General features: G+C 44.8%; 2 non-coding genes and 1 pseudogene across 2 annotated transcripts; all 3 read right to left on the bottom strand.

Annotated features, from left to right (window-relative positions):
* LOC148165535 (large subunit ribosomal RNA) overlaps positions 1-2,100 on the bottom strand; it is a 6,262-nt pseudogene extending 4,162 nt beyond the window's left edge.
* A 658-nt stretch (positions 2,101-2,758) lies between these two features.
* On the bottom strand, positions 2,759-2,915 carry LOC148165534 (5.8S ribosomal RNA). Its single transcript, XR_015771389.1, has one exon. It is a non-coding gene; the product is annotated as a 5.8S ribosomal RNA (ribosomal RNA).
* Positions 2,916-4,531: 1,616 nt separating this feature from the next.
* LOC148165533 (small subunit ribosomal RNA) lies at positions 4,532-6,452 on the bottom strand. Its single transcript, XR_015771390.1, has one exon. It is a non-coding gene; the product is annotated as a small subunit ribosomal RNA (ribosomal RNA).
* Positions 6,453-11,256: the final 4,804 nt, after the last annotated feature.

The raw sequence follows: 11,256 nt of genomic DNA, 5'->3' as shown, positions 1-11,256 counted from the left end.
CGAACGCTCATGCAGAAAAGAAAACTCTTCCCGGATCTCCCGACGGCGTCTCCGGGTCCTTTTGGGTTGCCCCGACGAACTCTCTTTCGAGGGCCCGAATTATAAACGGTTCCGCTGCCGGGTTCCGGAATAGGAACCGGATTCCCTTTCGCCCATCGGGTGTGTGCACAATTCCGTACGTTTCCGTCAACAATTGCGAATTGCGACCAACGACAAAAATCTACACCACATCAACATCGGCTTTCGCCTAGGGCTTAGGATCGACTGACTCGTGTGCAACGGCTGTTCACACGAAACCCTTCTCCACGTCAGTCCTCCAGGGCCTCGCTGGAGTATTTGCTACTACCACCAAGATCTGCACCGACGGCGGCTCCAGACGGCCTCACGGCCAGTCCTTCTGCGCTCACCGCCGCGACCCTCCTACTCGTCAGGGCTTCATGGCCGGTTAATTTAATAACCTGACCGCACATGCCTCTGACGGCCGAGTATAAGCACGACGCTTCAGCGCCATCCATTTTCAGGGCTAGTAACTTCGGCAGGTGAGTTGTTACACACTCCTTGGCGGATTCCGACTTCCATGGCCACCGTCCTGATGTCTTAAGTTACCAACGCCTTTCATGGTATCCCATAAGCGTCGATTTAGGCGCTTTAACTCGGCGTTTGGTTCATCCCACAGCGCCAGTTCTGCTTACCAAAAATGGCCCACTTGGCACTCTGATTCGAGTCTCGCGGCTTCAATAGTTCGAGCAAGCCGGAGATCTCACCCATTTAAAGTTTGAGAATAGGTTGAGGCCGTTTCGACCCCAATGCCTCTAATCATTCGCTTTACCGGATGAAACTCGTATGCTATGAGCGCCAGCTATCCTGAGGGAAACTTCGGAGGGAACCAGCTACTAGATGGTTCGATTAGTCTTTCGCCCCTATACCCAGTTCCGACGATCGATTTGCACGTCAGAATCGCTACGGACCTCCATCAGGGTTTCCCCTGACTTCGTCCTGACCAGGCATAGTTCACCATCTTTCGGGTCCCAGCGTGTACGCTCTTGGTGCGCCTCTTCTCGCAATGAGAACGAGACGCCCCGGGAGTGCGGGGCGGCAGCCGTAACGACCGCCCATCCTCCCTTGGTCCGCGCAAGGCGGACCTTCACTTTCATTGCGCCTTTAGGTTTAGTTAAATCCCAATGACTCGCGCACATGCTAGACTCCTTGGTCCGTGTTTCAAGACGGGTCCTGAAAGTACCCAAAGCTATAGCGTCGCAGATCGGCGTTTCAACGAGGTCTGTCCGAGAACACCTCAGCGAACAGCCACCCGGGGACGGGACCGGCACCAGGTCCGATCACCATCACGACGGGCGCGCTTGCCGAAGGTCGGACGCTAACTGTGTAGCGGCCCCGCGCCATCTGTATACCGTCGAGCGAGCCGATCGGGAAACACCACGGGTTCATTCGGCGAACGGCGAACCGTCCGAACGAGCTCCACCGCGGGCCTTAGACCGGCACTCAACGGATCGCGACGTCCTACAGGGGGAGAAGTGCACGCGTTCGACGGCAGATCGACAAAACGAAAGGTGCAAACGACGCGTACGCCATCTGTCACACGATCGTCCAGCGCCGCCATCGAGTCACGCTGAATCTCCCCTTTCGACCTTTCGGGTTTCTCAGGTTTACCCCTGAACGGTTTCACGTACTATTGAACTCTCTCTTCAAAGTTCTTTTCAACTTTCCCTCACGGTACTTGTTCGCTATCGGTCTCGTGGTCATATTTAGCCTTAGATGGAGTTTACCACCCACTTAGGGCTGCACTCTCAAGCAACCCGACTCTGAGGAGAGATCCTCCCGTTATCGGCAGCGGTCGCTACGGGCCTGGCACCCTCTATGGGCTGTGGCCCCGTTCAAGATGGACTTGGACGCGCCGCACGATCTCGGGATGACGGATCCTCCCTAACACCACATTTCCCGGCGTCCGGTTTCGGCCGCGGGATTCGGTGCTGGGCTTCTCCCTGTTCGCTCGCCGCTACTGAGGGAATCCTAGTTAGTTTCTTTTCCTCCGCTTAGTAATATGCTTAAATTCAGCGGGTAGTCTCACCTGCTCTGAGGTCGCATATGAAAAATAAAAATTTTTCATTCGGTCATTTCGACGATCACGACACGTCTCCCATTCCTTGCTATACGTGTTCGTCATTTTTCTTTTTAAAAAATGGCTAAGTTTACAGAAACGCTTACGATCTGACGTCTGTCGCGATTTGCATTACACGTCTCGGACACGACGACCGTCTATAACGTTCTCAACCTTAAAACGCCATTTTTTTTTTTAAATGACGACATGTTGAAGAAATAGGACGTGCTACGCCGAAAGACCAGCCAACAACTACAACAAGTAGTAGTTGGTCGCTTTCGCGTCTTAAGATGTCGCGCAAATTTACTCGCTGCACGAGAAACGCACACAAACACACGATTCTACGACACACCACGCAAGAACATGTGCCGACGTAAACACTTTCGTATTTATGATTCGCAAGGTGGACGTCCGACGGACTTTGTAAAAAAAAAATACAAAGCATACCCGTCCCGTCCTTTTTGACGAAAAAACACGCTCGAGTAAACGTCTCGGCACACGTTCGAGGCGTGCGTCGTTATATCGTGACGTAAGTGACGATCACGTACATTAATGAGTACCTATTCGACGCGTCGCAACACATCCAACACGCTCCGACGTTTTCGTCCGAAAACGAAAACCGAGCAGTCTTTGAAATTGACACGACCCTCAGCCAGGAGTGGTCCGGGAACATTATATCCGAGGACCGCAATGTGCGTTCGAAATGTCGATGTTCATGTGTCCTGCAGTTCACAAGTTGACGCGCAATTAGCTGCGTTCTTCATCGACCCACGAGCCAAGTGATCCACCGTTCAGGGTAATCTTTTTAAAATTTAAACGCTCGTTCCACAAGAACCCCGATCATGCCGATCGTCCAGCTGTCTATACACGTCTTGCAAAAATTTTTGCGTACGTGCGTACATCCGAAACGAAAATGATCTTCGTGGTTCCGAAACGTGCCACGTCTAAAATTTCGGTGTTGTGGTATGGATATTTATGATTCTCGCTCTTAATTGTCTTTCGTCCGTACTTTCTCGTCTGAAAGGGAACGCGATCGTCGGTCTCAGTTTTACGCGTACGAAAAAATTAAAAAAAATATTAACCCAAACACAAATTTGTATCCGCGCACCGAAAAAGAAGCACTTTTCTTTTTCACGCGGTCTCCGCTTTTACACGCAAAGTACGAGCATGTATGTGTGAAGATGGGACATGTTCGATACGATTTTAATTAGGAATTTGCCAATTTCCTTTTTCTCAGCAATAATTTTAATAAATAATGCTGCTTTCTCTCATAAACTACATTTTCGGTAGTTTTCCTTTATTGTGTCTTTCATTTAGTGTGCGTGTGTCAAGCACTTTAAAAAGTGTGACGAAGAGACGGTTTTTGATCGATCGGAATCAACACATCATTACATCATCGTACTCGTTATGAAAAAGCGAATTAGTATCCGCCGTAAGCGAAAAGAGATTTTCGCGGGCGGTCTTTGTGTTCGTGTTTCAATTTTCTTTCTATATTTTTTCGTCGCCAAACCGAAGACAGATCGTGAATTTTGACGAAAAAATCTATAGACGTGCCAGACTGAGCGTCTAACATAAAATCCTCAAGTTTACCGTTCTATATCGTGACTTAATGACGATTGACGGTGTATATAATTTTGAAATGGTGCAGTCGTACGCTCCGTAAAGAGAATTTTACCGTTTCTAACGAAATCACTTTACCACATCTACCAAAAACATTAAAAAAGCAAGGTGTGATGTGTGTGTGATCGCTCGTTTAACGGCGCTTTCAAAAAACTCTTTGAAGCGTCTAACGACGAACATCATTCACGCGAATCGTAAAATCGGGAGCGTTTCTCGCCGGTCCCGTAGCCGGGCGTAAATCATTTAAAACCCACGGAGTCGTAACCTAATTCGACACCTGCGATTTTCTTCTTTCTCGACTACTCTGCTACATCCTCTCCGTGTGTCCGAAAAAAGAGGACTTCTAACGTCTTTCGACTTTCGCGGTGGAGTTCACAACTTTCCGCGATCCGGTCGAAAAACCGAAAGCGTCCCTCCTTTTTTCCATCATTGGAAAAGATCGAGAGATAGTACAAAAAAAATCAAAAAATCTAGGTACCCGAAGAAACAGCCGTATGCCCGAGCGAATTCGGTTTTTCTCGTTCAAAAAAGGTGAAAAACTCGATCGCAAGGACCGGCGCTGCGGGCCAGCGTAACGCTATTGTTTTTCCGAATATGTACGATTCGTAGTTCAAAACGTCGTACACACGGTGTTTCAAAAAGAAACAAGCAACGGCACGACAAAAGATCGTGCCGTCGACTCCATGTCATCGACGACGGTGTTGTAAAAACATAAAGTGTACATCGACACGATCAAATAAAAATGCATAATAATAAATTATACATATGTCAAAATTCGTGTGTACGAGGACACGTTAATGATCCTTCCGCAGGTTCACCTACGGAAACCTTGTTACGACTTTTACTTCCTCTAAATGATCAAGTTTGGTCATCTTCCCAGCGACATCGACGACGTCGAAACGCCATCGCGTACCGGTCCGAAGACCTCACTAAATCATTCAATCGGTAGTAGCGACGGGCGGTGTGTACAAAGGGCAGGGACGTAATCAACGCGAGCTTATGACTCACGCTTACTGGGAATTCCTCGTTCATGGGGAACAATTGCAAGCCCCAATCCCTAGCACGAAGGAGGTTCAGCGGGTTACCCGGACCGCTCGGTCAGGGAGGACACGCTGATTCCTTCAGTGTAGCGCGCGTGCGGCCCAGAACATCTAAGGGCATCACAGACCTGTTATTGCTCAATCTCGTGCGGCTAGAAGCCGCCTGTCCCTCTAAGAAGAATTGTTTGTACGCCGACAGTAAAAACCGCGCACGACCACCGGGCGAACCCAGGATCGACGGGCCTTTGGGATGTCGAAATACGCCTATTTAGCAGGCTAGAGTCTCGTTCGTTATCGGAATTAACCAGACAAATCGCTCCACCAACTAAGAACGGCCATGCACCACCACCCACCGAATCAAGAAAGAGCTCTCAATCTGTCAATCCTTCCGGTGTCCGGGCCTGGTGAGGTTTCCCGTGTTGAGTCAAATTAAGCCGCAGGCTCCACTCCTGGTGGTGCCCTTCCGTCAATTCCTTTAAGTTTCAGCTTTGCAACCATACTTCCCCCGGAACCCAAAAGCTTTGGTTTCCCGGAAGCTGCCCGCCGAGTCATCGGAAGAACGTCGGCGGATCGCTAGCTGGCATCGTTTATGGTTAGAACTAGGGCGGTATCTGATCGCCTTCGAACCTCTAACTTTCGTTCTTGATCAATGAAAGCGTTTTTGGCAAATGCTTTCGCTTCTGTCCGTCTTGCGACGATCCAAGAATTTCACCTCTAACGTCGCAATACGAATGCCCCCATCCGTTCCTATTAATCATTACCTCGGGGTTCCGAAAACCAACAAAATAGAACCGAGGTCCTATTCCATTATTCCATGCACACAGTATTCAGGCGAAGTTTTAGCCTGCTTTAAGCACTCTAATTTGTTCAAAGTAAACGTGCCGGCCCACCTCGACACTCAATGAAGAGCACCGCGGCGGGATTGAGTTGGGCCGCCCTCTCGAGCTAAGCCCACCGGCAGGACGTCCCGCGGCACGCCAGTTGACACCGCGAACGATGAACCGGCGGCGCGGGACACAGATTCGACTACGAGCTTTTTAACCGCAACAACTTTAATATACGCTATTGGAGCTGGAATTACCGCGGCTGCTGGCACCAGACTTGCCCTCCAATTGATCCTCGTTAAAGGGTTTAGAGTGTACTCATTCCGATTACGGGGCCTCGGATGAGTCCCGTATCGTTATTTTTCGTCACTACCTCCCCGTGCCGGGAGTGGGTAATTTGCGCGCCTGCTGCCTTCCTTGGATGTGGTAGCCGTTTCTCAGGCTCCCTCTCCGGAATCGAACCCTGATTCCCCGTTACCCGTTACAACCATGGTAGGCGCAGAACCTACCATCGACAGTTGATAAGGCAGACATTTGAAAGATGCGTCGCCGGTGCGAGACCGTGCGATCAGCGTAAAGTTATTCAGAGTCACCAAGTTGTACGATGACGGAGACCGCCACCGATTGGTTTTGATCTAATAAAAGCGCTCCTTCCGTTTCCGGTTGGAGCTCTGTTTGCATGTATTAGCTCTAGAATTACCACAGTTATCCAAGTAAATGTGGGTACGATCTAAGGAACCATAACTGATTTAATGAGCCTTTCGCGGTTTCACCTTAATTTGGCTTGTACTGAGACATGCATGGCTTAATCTTTGAGACAAGCATATGACTACTGGCAGGATCAACCAGGGAACTGCGTTCTTGTTTTAAAATAAGAGAGTTTTAGTCTTTCTTTCCTTCTAGTCATATAAGCTACAATAATCGTAGAATTTCGGAAAGACACCTGCTGCTCTTATAAAAAACTGAACACTTTCCTATTATTGTTTTGAAGAAAGTGTGCGTGTCTGCGAAACGAAAACCTCGTAAGAAGAGACGTAACGCCACGCGATCTTTCTGGATGGAAAATTTTTCGACATTTTTTTCACATCATCCTTGATTGAATCTCCTGCAACAATTTTATTCTTATTCATCCGTTCTAAGTTGTCGTCGTCGTCGAAATAAATAATTTGTACACACTTCGGGGTACACGTTTGTCAAAATTCATGAAATGCAACGTAACATTTTTACTTTAATAAATTTTTACAGTGCATTCAGATCGACTAAACGAACAACGACGGATGAATTGATTTATGGATTTTTATTTGTTGCGACTCATCGGAGGAGAGAGTGAAGAAAAAATAATCCAATATCATGGTTACGGAATAATTTTCTATGACTTTTTCATCCTTGTTTGAATCTTGCAACAATTAATTTTATTCATCCGTTCTAAGTTGTCGTCGTCGTCGAAATAAATAATTTGTACACATTTCGGTACACGTTTGTCAAAATTCATGAAATGCAAACGTAACATTTTACTTTAATAAATTTTTACAGTGCATTCAGATCGACTAAACGAACAACGACGGATGGATTACTTATTTTTGTTGCGACTCATCGGACGAAAAGTAGAAACATAATCCTCCATTGTAATATAGTTTTTACGGAAAATTTTTCTTTTATTTTATATCCTTGATTGAATGCTGCATTTTATCCGTCTTTTTTTCGTCAAAAACAGAGATCAATGCGATTCATCGGACGAAGAAATAATTTCCCAGTTCAAAATTTAGAGATTTTTGGGCACATCGACTTGAAATTTTATCGTAAAGAAAAAATATCGTCGTCGACAAGCAAAAGTTCAAACATTCTCCATACTCTTCGCTAGATTGAAAGCGACGGTTTATTGTGAGATTTCTCTTTAGAAATATTCACACGTTACGAGTTTATGAAATTTTATTTATTTCAAAATTCTCGCTCGGACTTTAGTGAGTTGACGCATTTGTTAATTTTTGGTCGTTCTGACACGAACACATAAAATCTTTGATTGCATTTGGACCGCTAACATAGAAACGCTCGCCGCATCCGCAATCTCGCTGTGCATGGTCAATGGCAAGATTTGTCATCCCTCAAACGATGGTGGGTCCACAGGGTACACATTCCGGCCATCGTCCCAACTACGGGTAAGTCGCGGTGTACGAGAGGTAACAAGATAATCGGACGCACATAAAATCACATTTCGATCGTACGCTTTTGTCCGCTGCTACATACCACCACTACTATCCCTATATATGCCAGCGCGGCAGCGTTCAGCTCTGAATCACTCGATGCGCGAAACGGTCGAAATCCCATAGCGCGCCGGCCGCTCGCTATGGGCGAGGGGTCGGGTAAATCGGTCTGATCGCTCGGTGCAAAAGTCCGTTTGGGTACTTAGAGACGGAATTTTAAAATTCTGATTTCGCAGATCAATTTCAAGGGTCATTAGGACTCGAATGCCGTTAACGGTGTTTTGAAAAAAATATTTTTTACGTTTTTACGGCATTTCGACCGAACACCTCAGTTCCGACTTCGGACTTAGAATAATTTTCATCAAAATTTCGAACGCCTCAGTTTCCAGAGGGTTTTAGATCCCGTTTAGTTAGGGGTTTGAAATTATCACAGCCACCCTTGTTTGGTGTTAGTTCGACCGTAACTTTTGTTCGTTTGCATTTAATTTCGATTTTTCTGGGACTTTTGGTCAATGTAAATTTATCAACCGCTACACTTCCGACTTCGGACTTAGACGAATGAGCGCCGAACGCTACAGTTTCGACTTCGGACTTAGAAAAATTTCGCTCGACCGCCACAGTTTCGAATTGGACTTAGAAAAATTTCGGTCGAACGCCTCAGTTTCGAATCGGACTTAGAAAAATTTTGGTCGACCGCTACAGTTTCGACTTCGGACTTAGAAAAATTTCGTTCGAACGCTACAGTTTCGACTTCGGACTTGGAAAAATTTCGCTCGACCGCCACAGTTCCAACATGAGACTTAGAAAAATTTTTATCAAAAATTCGAACACCTCAGTTTCGACTACGGACTTAGAAAAATTTCGCTCGACCGCCACAGTTCCTATTTCGGACTTAGAAAAATTTTCATCAAAATTTCGAACGCCTCAGTTTCCAGAGGGTTTTAGATCCCGTTTAATTAGAAGCTTGAAATTATAAAATCTACCTTCTATCGATGTTAGTTCGACCCAAACATTTGTTCGTTTGCATTTAATTTCGATTTTTCTCGTACTTTTGGTCAATGTAAATTTGTCAACCGCTACACTTCCGACTTCGGACTTAGACGAATGAGCGCCGAACGCTACAGTTTCGACTTCGGACTTAGAAAAATTTCGTTCGAACGCTACAGTTTCGACTTCGGACTTGGAAAAATTTCGCTCGACCGCCACAGTTCCAACATGAGACTTAGAAAAATTTTTATCAAAAATTCGAACACCTCAGTTTCGACTACGGACTTAGAAAAATTTCGCTCGACCGCCACAGTTCCTATTTCGGACTTAGAAAAATTTTCATCAAAATTTCGAACGCCTCAGTTTCCAGAGGGTTTTAGATCCCGTTTAATTAGGAGCTTGAAATTATAAAATCTACCTTCTATCGATGCTAGTTCGACCCAAACATTTGTTCGTTTGGATTTAATTTCGATTTTTCTCGGACTTTTGGTCAATGTAAATTTGTCAACCGCTACACTTCCGAGTTCGGACTTAGACGAATGAGCGCCGAACGCTACAGTTTCGACTTCGGACTTAGAAAAATTTTGTTCGAACGCTACAGTTTCGAATTGGACTTGGAAAAATTTCGGTCGAACGCCTCAGTTTCGAATCGGACTTAGAAAAATTTTGGTCGACCGCTACAGTTTCGACTTCGGACTTGGAAAAATTTCGATCGAACGCCACAGTTCCGACTTTTTTTCGAAACTGTAGCGTTCAGTCAAATTGCCGTAAAAACGTAAAAAACTTTTTTTACAAAACATGGTCGACAGCATTCGAGTCCTAATAATCCTTGAAATTGATCTGCGAAATCAGAATTTTAAAATTCCGTCTCTAAGTACCCAAACGGACTTTTGCACCGAGCGATCAGACCGTTTTACTCTACCCCTCGCCCATAGCGAGCGGCCGGCGCACTATGGGATTTCGATCGTTTCACGCATCGAGCGATTCAGAGCTGATCGCTGCCGCGGTGGCATATATAGGGAGTAGTGATGGTAAGTGGCAGCGATGACGGACAAGTACGCACGATGAATGGATTGACATGAAATCAAATGTGCGCGTCCGTACGATCTGTTACCTCTCGTACATCGCGACCCCGTTTAATGATATTATGCTAAATTAAAAATAAAAATACATCGATGAAATAAAAAGTGGTAAGTCTCTAGAAAGACAATATACCGCTGTGAATAAAAATTTCTCGATGAATAGCGAAATGTGAATTAGTCCGCCTGTAACGTGCATTTTGCGAACGAATTAGCTAATTCACCGCTAGTTAAAAAACGTGACCACCCAGTGCTCTTATCCAAAGTCGTCTGCAAATGAGATGAAATTAATAATCTTGACTCTAATGCAGACGACAAATTGAATTGAATAATTTACTTGAATAATGTGACGGATCTATAAAATAAAACACAAAGCCCGAAACACCAAGCAGTAAAAATCTCGATTATTGTTCCGCCCGTTGAAAAACAAAAGATCCGTCACATGGTAAGCAGAACTGGTGAAAATTGTGAAAGACTTGTTTCTCCTCCGATAACAAGCTTGAATTAAATATGATCGAGTGAATGATATTGGAAACCAAAGAACGAAACTGAGGAGAAGCAAATGTTCAGTAATATATTATGAATAATTATAATATTAATATAAATAATAATATTATATTAAAAATGGGAATTGTATGTGGTTGATGGAAAAAGTTTTTTTTTCTGTTGACCGCTACAGTTCCCAATTTGGACTTAAAAAAAAAAAAAAAAAAAAAAAAAAAAAAAAATTGTGTATACGGAAGGTAAAAAGCAAAAAATAAAATATTTTATTATTTTTTTTACTTTTTTTACGGGTCCCTACCGCTACAGTTCCCACTGAATGTGTCCTTTTCGCGCTAAGTCCATGCAGTCGCTACAGTTCCGAAACTGGACTTGTAAAAATTTCGACATTTTTGAACGCATCAGTTCCGAACGAGGTTTCAAAACTGTAGCGTTCGGTGTAAACGCATCAGTTCCGAATGAGTTTTCGCAACTGTGGCGTTTCATTTTTGTGCTTTCATGGTTGCATAAACAATCGCCAGTGTGAACGCTTCAGTTCCGAATGAGTTTTCGAAACTGTAGCGTTTCATATTTGTGCTTTCATGGTTGCATAAGCAATCGCCAGTGTGAACGCTTCAGTTCCGAATAGATTTTCGAAACTGTAGCGTTCAATGTGAACGCTTCAGTTCCGACTTTGGACTTAGAATAATTTTCATCAAAATTCGAACGCCACAGTTTCGAAAGGGTTTTAGATCCCGTTCAGTTAGGGACTTAAAATTATGACATCCACTTTCGATTAATGTTAGTTCGGTCCGAACTTTTGTTCATTTTCATTTAATTTCAATTTTTCTCGGACTTTTGGTCTTTGTTAATTTTGTCCTTTCGAAACTGTAACGTTCAATGTGAACG

Source organism: Gnatocerus cornutus, unplaced genomic scaffold (assembly GCF_029298725.1).
Source record: "Gnatocerus cornutus isolate USDA-ARS CGAHR unplaced genomic scaffold, icGnaCorn1.1 ctg00000288.1, whole genome shotgun sequence".
In the NCBI taxonomy this organism is placed as follows: domain Eukaryota; kingdom Metazoa; phylum Arthropoda; class Insecta; order Coleoptera; family Tenebrionidae; genus Gnatocerus; species Gnatocerus cornutus.
Note: the sequence above shows the minus strand (reverse complement) of the source record. Positions and strands in the feature narration are given on the sequence as shown.